Below are 10,808 nucleotides of genomic sequence, written 5' to 3' on the forward strand. Positions count from 1 at the left end.
GTATAATCAAGGCAAGGGGAGGAAAGGGTCAGGTGTTGCTATGAAAAGACACTATTAATCTGTGACAGAACTGGTGCTATGGGACGTGAGAGCCTTCCCCTGCACAAAACAAGCCTTTAAAGGGAAGCTCACCAGCCCTTCTCCAGGGGACACCCGCTCCAAGTTTGTTGATTTGGTAATTTGTTCCCCTTATTTCTCAACTTTGATGATGGCTTTTCAACCAAATTTTCACTGATCTAAATGTAGCCCAGTCTCAACTAGTCTGGATTAAATTAGAAAGAAGATTTGTATGAAGTATTGCCTTGAATGCTTTACAAAGAGCTTGATGGCCAGGTCCTGGAAATTATCATAAATTTCTCAAAAATCCTGGGATGGTTTATGCCAGCCAAGCACCTACCTATGTGCATCGAACATCTTTCACTCTTAATAGATGTATCCGAAAAGAAAGAAGTGGAAATTGAAGCAAGAGGAGAGATTAATCCCTTTCTCATCTGTTCTATTAAAATGATGTCCCTTGCAGACCCCACCTGGGTATCACTCTGGTCCATCCTGGGCATAGTTTCACCAGGGACCGTCAAGTCAACCAGCCTGCAGCAAATGAAACCAGCTCTGGTTTTATTCACTAATTTTCTCACTGACCAGGGGCATAGAGCTGAAGGAGTCCTCCTTTGGAGGTGCCTTTGGAGAACTGGTTTCTCTTTGCTCCATGCATGGACATCCAAGCACACGCAAGTGGCTTCATCATCCCAAGGCTCCCAGTGAGGAGGGGGTTGAAACAGCCACTCCTGACCCACAAATTGATCTTCATCTGTGGGCCCCACAAAGTATGAGAATGAGCAGAACAAGCCTCCCTTGGGTTCATTGGCCTGGTATGAGGTTCACACACACCAAGCAATGTGCAACAAGCAACATTTTATTTTTGTTCTGCCTGGCAGTCAGTTTCAACTCTTCAAAATTTTTCCTTTGCCACAGGAAGCATCGGAGGACTGTGCCTTGAGCACTATATACAATAAGAAAAGTTGGCTTAAATATTGAAGTATTAACATTTCCTTGGGTGTCCCTTATCTCTAGCATTTTTAAAGTTTTCTTCAGCAGTTATTTGATTGATTCTGAGATTTTTGTACTGCTTTGGACCTTTAAATCCTGCTAAGAAATCGCTGTGTCTGGTTTTTAAATCTTTGCAATGTGAACATTTCTCCTCACAGGCACAGGTGTGTGTATGCATACATGTGTGTACACAGAAAAATGGGGTTATGTGCCTCACTGGGAGTCAAACCTGGGAACAAGAGGGTAGCTCTTTCCTCTACAGCATTTAGAAATATTCCATGACCCCTTTCTGCCTTTTGCAGAGTGGATTTTGCTGCAAAACCAGCACTCAGAGAAGGGCTGTGGCCTCAGCATTGCCTTAGGGTCATTTCTCCTTTTCCATCCAGTTCAGCAGTAATGTTTTCAGTCAAGAATGGTGATGGACACAGGGTATCAATCACAGGAGCTCTCATGAACTTCCCAATAATAAAACAGGTAAAGTTCTGTGTTCCAACCAACGTGGCTCAGGTAATTTGAGCATCAAGGCATACTGAGCTGATGATTAACTGCTGCATGGTGCCACCAGGTCAAATAATGGGAGTATAAATTAGAAAAAACTCCACCTGGCCTGGTCAGAACTTTGTCATACAATTCAAGGTGCTGCCTGAGGTGGTAATCAGTGGTCACTGGTGACAAGGTGACTGGTGAGAAGAGGAAGGCAGCAAGAGCTCATGGTATGCCAGGGGCAGACTAAAGAAAAGTCAGGAATAAAAAAACCATACTTTCCAGATCAAAGAGATTACTGAGAGAGAAGGGCTGTTTTTTGCAGCAAAGAGTAGGTTTTCTTCATAAATGGGCCTGAATTGCACCATTATAGAGATGGAGGTGCATTTCTTCCCTTGGGAATCCATGGCTTGTTTGCTAGTGAGGGAAGAGAGATGCAATCTCCTTGGTCCTACCAGTAAATCTATCCCAGATAAAAGCAAATCTGAGTAAATTGGGTGAGGGTTTTGTTTGCTTTTGTGGGGTTGTTTTGTGTGGAAACATGTGCCTTGTTAGGTGGTGTCCATCCACATCACTGCAAGTGCTCCTGAAGTCCAAAAGTGTTTACAGGGTAAATTTCAAACGAAGAAAAAATTCCAGTGTCCATTTTAAATTAAGGGACAACTTATGAGACAGATTTTCTGCTACATTTGACCTACCTGCTACAGTCTTGACAATTTTTTTTAAAAGCTGTCACCTCAGTACCGTTTCTTAAGTGATAGGAAAGAGGGACTATCCACTCATGTAGGAGTGCCACGAAGAGAGGATTGGGGCAATGGAGGAAAAGAGGCAGTTGTACAAGTTATGGCTAAACAGATGATCCAAGCTGGCATCACTGGTGAAAAAGAAACTGAGATACAGCACGAAAGAATGAAATATGTAAAAGAAGAGAGGATATGGGCATCTGGAAAGTGAGGTTAAGAAGTATGACCTTGCTGAAGGATGGAAACAAAAGCAGTGTAAAGGTTATCTGGAGGGTTGGCACAGGACAGTGGGAAAAGTGATTTGTCACTTGGTTTTTGGGATGGGCAGACAGTCGGGAGGCTGTGGTGAGGAAGGAGACACAGAAAGGGGCACACAGCAGACCAGGCTGGGCCTGGGAAGGGAGGTGGGGGGAAGGTGACAGGCGGTGCAGGTCCGTGTGGTGATGGGGTGGCAATGTCAGTGCTGGTACTGTCAGGGATGGCAGATGACAGGAGTAGGAAATGGGGAATATGGGAGAAGAAAGCACTCTCAGCCCCCACCACTGACACGGGAGGGGTGAGTTCAGCTTCCATCTCTCAGTGTAGTTCCTCAAAATCTGGGGCCATCTGGACACAGTCCTGTCCCTCCTACAAGCTGTCAGCAGCACCGAGGGATTGCTCTGGCAGCCAGGACTCCCTGGCACATCCAAGAGCCTCTGTGCTCATGGCCAGAAGGGCAGATGGCACCGGATCCACTACAGTGGCTTTGCACCACCTGGTGTCCCCTGTTCGGGGGAGTCCTGCAGAGCCAGGTGAGCCTGGCCCTGGGCACGCTCCTGTCACTCAGCCGGGTGCTGCAGAGCCACAGCGCCACGAAGGGACCCCTTAACACCTTGGAGGATGTGAGCCACGGTGTGAATGTTCGGGATGGCCACGTTTGGTGCTGGCTGGCTGTGTTGTGTCAGGCATCACGAGAGAAACAGCCTGAGATGGGTGACAAAGCAGGAGAGTGAGAACTCGGCTGACACAACGTCTGCAAAGGAGCAGATACTTGCAGTGATCAGCGTCTTCAACTCATTTCCTCAGCATTTCCTCTGCCCATAAATTAAAATTTGGGCTGGTGTTTTGAGTTGCTCCTGCAATGGGTATGAGTAAGAGTTGCTGAAAGTATTGGCTGTTCCTGCTCATCCTCACCTGTACATCAGAGATTACTTTATTCAAGAAATGGAAAGCATTCTTCCTAAGAACAACACTGGTTTATTACAGCAAATCTGATAAGAGGGATCTTCAAAGTGAGTGCTTTGGGGTAAGAAAGTGATACGTGTTTTTTAACTTAGAGCTGCAGAAAATAATGCCAAGGATTGCAGCTCTTCATTCTACAAAAAACCAAACCAAATCAAACCCGACAAACAAACACACAAAACTAAAAACTCATGCCAAAAATCAAGGCTCGTAATAAGGACAGTATAAAATTTTGTACTGGAGGAGATGACATGGGAAGCAAGTGGTGACTGCGAATTGGTTAAAGGGTCAGTTCTCCCTGGCTGAGGAGGGCTGGCTGTTTCTCCTGTCACCCCAGGCATTGCCTCCTCATAGAGGTTGTTCCTGGGAGAGGGAAGAGGCTGTGGCTGACTTGTCCAACTCTCAGCTCTAACAAACTCTTCTGGAAGAGGAGACCGTGAGACTTTTAGCTTGAATCCCATATGTGCATGTATTTCTTCTACTGGAAAATAAAAATGCTTAAAAATAAATGACATCTATTTCTGTTAAACTGTGAGACTTCTCCAATCTAGGTGTGACATTCTGGCCAAAACTTTTGAGGCAGAGATCCTCCCAGAAGAAAAACAAATTAACCCACAGTGAAGATATCCACAGAGTGAAACAGAAAGATAAATAGAAGGTTTGAACACAAGTTTTCTCTGCATGATAAATAGGTTCCTCAAGCATTGATTATTAGTCATTCAGTAAAGTGGAGGAGAGAGGAAGAGAATAAAAAAGATTCTGGATTGATAAATTTGCAAATATTTTAAATTTATTTTATCATGCAACATGAAAACACATGCAATGAATTCATACATAAACAAATAATGAAATATCTATAAACACACAGATAAGTGTGGACACATAGTGCACTTGTAGAAAGCAGAGCCCAGTTTCCAAAATTGATCTCAGACCACTCTAGACTGCCCAGCTTTTCACTGGGACAGCAGGCACTGTATGATTACACACCCTTCTTTGGGGCTGCACTAACGTGACAATTTGGGAAGTACACGTAAAGGAGTGATCTGAAGTGTGTGACACCAGCCCCTGTGACGGCCTGCCCCAAACTCCCCTTTTAGACCGGGTGAGAAGATAAAACCCTGTAACACTGTAGCCTTGGCACCAGTGCTTTATAGAAAGCTCTCAGCGCGGTGGATGTGGTTCAGGGGAGGGACACATTAGCTGCAAATGTCATTAAAGCAGCTACCAACTTAAAAATGCATAAAATGCAGAAGAAAGGGAGCCATATCAAAACCTGTTAGTGATAAAATTGGAAAGAGAAGCACTGTGTGCCCAGCTGGTTAAATCATGATGGAGGGCAAAATCAAGTGAAAAATAAACAGCAGATTTAGAAGCACACTTGATATATCTGTCAGACTGCAGGAGCTGGTGCCACTAAGGAAGAGATGTCTATAACCACGTCAAAACTGCCCAGTTCTGTTCAGACCTATGCATAATATTTGTGCCCTGCAGGGTCTCAGCCACCCCCACTTGAGCAGTAAGCAAACAGTGACCCTGCTCTACCCTTGCTGTCCCTGCTGACAGAGAGGACTGGACTCAGATTCTCAGAAAGATTCATCTTCATAGAATCATGGTGCCGTAGAATCCTAGAATGGTTTGGGTTGGGAGGGACCATAAAGGTCATCTCTTTGCAACCCTCCTGCCACGGGTGGGGACACTTTGCACTATCCCAGGTTGCTCCAAGCCCCATCCAACCTGGTCTTGAACACTTCCAGGGAAGGGGCAGAAACAACTTCTCTATGCCAGGGCCTCACCACCCTGACGAGGAAGAATTTCTTTCTAATAGCTAATCTAAATCTACCCTCTTTCAGCTTAAAACCACTACCACTCATCCTATCACTACAATTCCTAATACCTTGAACATCTATATCCCCTCTAAGGATCTAGAGGCAGTTTTGCAATCAACAGAAAAAGTTTCAGGAGAATGGTATTTTTACCCGTTAGGTGACTTCAGTGCTCAACATCCATTGATTTCAACACAGAAGAAGGTTTTAAACTTAAATAAAGTTTTATTTTCCTGATTAGCTCCTATGAACACAGCTTCTGGGTGCCCAGTCTCTCACAAAAAATCAAAGGAATCCTGCATGCAAAGCAAAAGCACAGTTGTCACTTTAGTTTACTCATGCTTGTCCCAGAAAATGAAAAGAGGCTCTTTCTCACTTTGTTTTTTTTTAATGCACTCGTGCAATACAGTTGTGTTTGGAGTTAAACTTCTTATTGTCATGTTGGAAACCCAAACTGTGAATGCAAATCTCCTGATGGCTTAGTACCAGACCTCTGAGTCTCATTGCAGAGACGTCTTTGAAAATTTGGCCTCATTTTGTAGTGACAAAGTGACAGATTCCTCTTGTAAGGAAATTCTGGTGAGCAGAGTGCCTGGAGGTTTGGCTAATTTGCTAGGATTACAATTTGGGTTTTAATGACAGTAGCTTAGTTTTCCCTCAAACCAGCCATCAAAATAGAGCCCTGCTTTTGGAGAAAACCAAATCCATAAAAATACAAAAGTAGGGTTATCCCACCTGACTGATGTTCCAAATCTCCCAGCTAAGCCTGTGTTCCCCTTGTCACATTTCCTCTGCTAGAACCTGGGACTGGTTTTTAATGTTCTTGCATTGCTTTGAGCAGCCAGGATTCTTGGGAAACTCCCTTTCACCCTGTTTATTTCAGCAATTAATTGCGATTTCTCTCCCACGCTCATCCCAAGCATATACCTTATCTTATCCTTTTAAGCTCTCCTTTAAGGACCTAGTGGGATGGGTGGGATGGTTCCTCTTCTCCCATCCTGAACTTGCGTTGCTCTGCCACACAAAAGGGAAGCCTTGAGCCACAATCAAGTCCACCAATTCCTTCACTTGTTCAAAGACACCTTTTTGTGATAGAAATTCTCCTCAAGCCCTTGCCAATTAAGCTCAGTTTAATAACTCTGACCATTTATGTGACATATTTCATCTTGGAAGAGCTAATAAAACCACAAATTACTGTTCACAGTGCTCCCAAGAGGCAGATCATCATCATCACATTCTCACTCCTTTGATAGGGAAACTGAGGCAATTTGGTTTTTAGGACAACAGAGTGGAGTCTTTGCCAAACTACCCAGGTGAGTTCAGTGCTGTGCAGTCTCCCATGTGGGACAAAAGTCTTCTTCTGCTGGGTATAATGGGAGAATCTCCTGTTTTTCAGGAAGATGCAAAGGTGAAAAGGGGGAGCCAGGCTGTGCAAATGATGTCTGTGTATCTTCCAATTCTCTGCTGGGCATTTGAACTTAAAATGCCAGCAACACTCTTCTCCCTTGTTCTCAAGAGGAAAGCTATATCTGGAGTAGGGCAGCATGCCTTAATTTGAGAAATTTAATGCCTTCGAAACACTACCAAAGCACAATTAGCAAATAAAAAAACCCCCAGAAATCAAGGCAGGAGACCTGAGTATGCAGTTCAAACATCAAAGGAATATTACCTGTGCTTTCATCTCCCTTTCCTCTTGTGAGTCAAAGATACAACATATTACTGCATATTCTAAGCATTTTCTATTCTGAAAGCTTAAATGCCAGTGTAATTACCCCAATGGTAATTTCTGTTGTGCTCTTCCAGGCTGGTACTTCAGCAGAGTCGCCCAGTTTTCACTTGATTATCTCCATCTCTGCCTTTGATAGGTTTGTCTTCAATTCACTCTGGATTTGAACTGGTCCACATTCCCTGAAAATCTGCTTTGAATGCTGTCAAACGAGGTATGGTACTGTCTTTTGCGGGGCATTTTTGATGTCCTATTTTCACCTGGTTCCCCCATCCTCCTTCCCGAGTGCAGGATCACCTGGTTGCACCTAGACCCACAGTTCAGAGCAATCTGTAGTGTAACTACCTGGAACAGAACATAACTTTCACCTTTTTCTTTTTTTTTCCATCTTTCTTTCTTTAGAATGAACTTTGCAGTCGAGGATTATTGACAAATCTGCTTGAAAAAGATGCGTGAAGAACATCCTTTATGGTCCATCTTGTGGTAAAACGTGGGTATTTCTTTGCTCATTTGAATGTCAGTGGATTATTTATGCTGGTGCAATGTTTTCAAGAGATAAAATACTCCCCACTGTGCTACATGCAAATCTCTGCAATGTAAACATAAATAGTTGTTGCACATGCATAACCAAAGACATTTTTTATAATTATTGTTGGATAGTTCAGTCCTCTAATAGCATCATCTGGTGTAAATCAGTGTAGCTCTACTGAAGCCTGCAAAGCCCCTACCAATTTGTACCAGATGGGGCTCAAACTCTTCACTCTAAGTTTAGTCCTTGAAAAAAAAAGAGAGAGAAAAAACCTGGTAGTCCTTGAAAATGAAGTTCTTTGTTCTTTCATGGGAAGCTGGTAGGGCAAGAGTGGCAGGGAATTTTCTTGATCCATACTCAGCCGCTATCTAGGGAGATCATTTCTGCCATGAGGGAAAGCAGGAGGTTCTGTGCCAAGTGAGTTCTTGGCCTCTCTGCTCAGACTACTGCAAAGATTTGCCAGATAATGTCATTTATAATGTGAACTCATCTCTGCCAAGATTTGGACCAAGACCACCAGCTCTTTAGCACGGGCCAGCAGACACTGCCAGATGCTAAGAATTTTCAGTCGTTCACAACCTGTGCTGCATTTTTAGACACCTAAAGGTAAAGGACTGGAAATCTGGTTTTCTGTCCCCAGAGCGATCTTGTTTCACTGTCATTCAGCATTATCTTTTCTCCAACATTATTCGCAGCACAAAGAACTTTGTAAAGCTACTTTGACACCTGATTTGACTCCAGCTGAAGAAAACAACCTCAATCTCATCCTTCTGGTGCTGTGTAGAAAACTGTGCTCTGAGTTAATATAAAACACAACAATCAGTAGCATCTATTTTCACATATTAATTTAGACTACATTACCCAAATAGGTACTAGTGGAAGCTGCCCATGTGGATTTTAATGCTATAAATACACATTTATTTCCAAATCATCAACAGTGTATTAACTGCTGTACACAGTGTTTTATCAACAGACACAAAGTTAACTTTGCTTGCATAAAAAGAGGTGGAAAATTAAGAGTTTGCTCCCCTTCCTTTGAATACTGATAGCAAAAATATCCACTAAATACTGAATATTACCTATTAATAATAGACTGGAGGAGAGAGTTTTGACAGAAGTGAAGAATACACACATACACACACTATATATGTACCCACCTTTCAAAGAACTAAAAGTCTGCATTACTGTGATCAGCTCTTTCAGGTTTACCTGTCGGATTTTTTCCCCCGTGTTCTCCATTTTTCGACAAGATCCTCCAAAAGAGTTGCTGTTTTTCTTGTGTAGGCTTGACATGGACATAAACTTTTTTGCAAGAAGCCTGAGCTACTGCTAGCAGCTCCTGAAGAGCTCCAAGTCCGACGTGGGTTTAATTTGTGGTGAGTGCCATGGCAGAACTGTCTAACAATATAAGTCTGTTGGACATGTCGTCTGGGCTGTCACGTTCAATTTGCACATGACCTCCTGGCCAAAAAATGGGAAAGAAGTGGTAGAATGTGGGACTGAAAGCTTATATTATTGCTTTGACAGCTTCACTCATCTAGAAGTAATGCAAAATGCAATTTATATTTATACTCTCTGACCTTCTGTACAGAGAGTGAAACTATCTAATGATGGGCCATGGTAGCAGAGAAAGAAACAGATCTCAATACAGCTGGAATTTGTCTACATTTTTTGCTTTTCAACCATTCAATTACAGTCAAAAGATAAATGAAACATGAAGAGTGCCTTGGTTAGGTAGTGACACAATTATTTTATAGTGAGTAGGTTCTGGCTTTGAGCCTTGGCAAAGGTTGCCATGCACGCCTTGTTTCACTAGATACAGATAATCTGCCTGCTCCCACCGGACAAATCCCCTCTGCTTGGAGGTGTGTCCTTCTGCCCATCACAGGAGGAGAAGAAAGACACCAGCAACTCAGTACCACTCTTCCCCTGCATTTCAATATCCTCCAGAAAGGCTGATGCTCTAATCCTATTAACCACGATAAATCAAGTCAGGCCCAATTGTAAATGGGACGTGAAGCATTTCTGTGGAAAATAGGCAGAAAGGAAGAATGTGCCACGTTCTCCTCATCTGAGGAGCAGCACATGGGTTTGTGTCCTCCCAGGGAAAAGAAATAAATCCATCAGCCTTTGATTCTGACAGGATCCACCAGGTAACACCTGAAGATCCTTAACAACACATCTCAGAGCTGATATCGTACTGCCACAGCTCAGCATCCTTCAGAGGGGTTGACTGCAGCCACGACTGTTCAGAGCAGCACAATTTGGCTCAAAAATTCAGCCTCCAGCTGCACCTGTTTCTCCCTTCTCATCCAAACAAGACACAGGATTTTCAGGGAAAGTTACTTGCAGGAACGAGCATTAAGGGAAGATAGCAAACACGGAAAACAGAAGTGTGGGATTTATGCATCTCAGTGTATTTTGGACAGCTGCATCAGTTTGAACTCATCTCTTCACTCCATTGATCCATCCTGCTTTAAATAGGAGTCGATCCAAAGTCCACTGACCTTAGTAGTGAGAGTTTCATAAATGGTTGGCAGCTGTGAAACAGGTTTAGAAATTAGGTGTTCATATAAACCAGTCACTCCTTTTCTGTTATAATTGTTTTGTTCTGGTTTGCCATGTTTTGCTCTTGTACAGTGAACTAATAAAAAAAAATATCATTGGATGAAGATTTCAACTGATATCCAATTTTCTCCATGGAATTCTTTTTTAAAAAGATACATGTTGACAATAATAAACCGTGAAACTGATGGTCACTATACAGTTAATATGTCAGAAAAGAATAAAAATGTGGAAACAGAGACTATGAGAAGGTCATGTTTCATAAATAAATACGAAAAGATGAGATAACTAAGACAAAGTAGTTCAGTGATGAGAGACTGAGTGAAGATTAATATGTAATTCTTCTTTCTTTTGGTTTGTTTCTCAGTGAGAAAGAGCAGTTTGTCCAAACTGTTAGTTATCCTACAGGTTAAAAAATTCTTGCTTCTGCACCTTTTGGAGCAGAATATGATTATTTTTATTAAATTATCAGTAAACTTGGTATCTAGCTGATTTTGTAGCTTCTTCCCCTGGTCCCTGCAGGCTGGTGCACACTCCTGGCTTTCCAGAGTGTAATATTTCAGCCCATAGGTTTAAGCCATGGGCCACACGTGAGGACTGGGACCCCTGGGGTGACTCCCTGGAGGCGAGGGGCAGCTCTGAGGGTGACCACAGCTGTGTGAGGGGCACTT

At 43.0% G+C, this 10,808-nt stretch overlaps 2 long non-coding RNA genes across 5 annotated transcripts in view; one reads left to right on the forward strand and one right to left on the reverse strand.

Annotated features, from left to right (window-relative positions):
- The window catches only part of LOC108448734, a 33,027-nt gene extending 22,651 nt beyond the window's left edge, over positions 1-10,376 (forward strand). For 2 of the 4 annotated variants that reach the window (XR_001864732.1, XR_001864734.1), the window contains exons 2-4: positions 7,183-7,257; positions 7,446-7,533; positions 8,767-10,376. This is a non-coding gene — a long non-coding RNA (uncharacterized LOC108448734). Of the gene's footprint in view, positions 1-5,658; positions 6,631-6,920; positions 7,258-7,445; positions 7,534-8,766 lie in introns of those variants that run through there. The other 2 variants (XR_001864733.1, XR_001864731.1) reach the window with 2 other exon arrangements.
- On the reverse strand, positions 4,267-8,813 carry LOC108448735. Its single transcript, XR_001864735.1, has 2 exons — positions 8,730-8,813; positions 4,267-7,632 (listed from the first exon to the last, which is right to left on the reverse strand). It is a non-coding gene; the product is annotated as an uncharacterized LOC108448735 (long non-coding RNA).
- Positions 10,377-10,808: the final 432 nt, after the last annotated feature.

Source organism: Corvus brachyrhynchos, unplaced genomic scaffold, assembly GCF_000691975.1.
Source record: "Corvus brachyrhynchos isolate BGI_N302 unplaced genomic scaffold, ASM69197v1 scaffold97, whole genome shotgun sequence".
Taxonomy (NCBI): Eukaryota; Metazoa; Chordata; class Aves; order Passeriformes; family Corvidae; genus Corvus; species Corvus brachyrhynchos.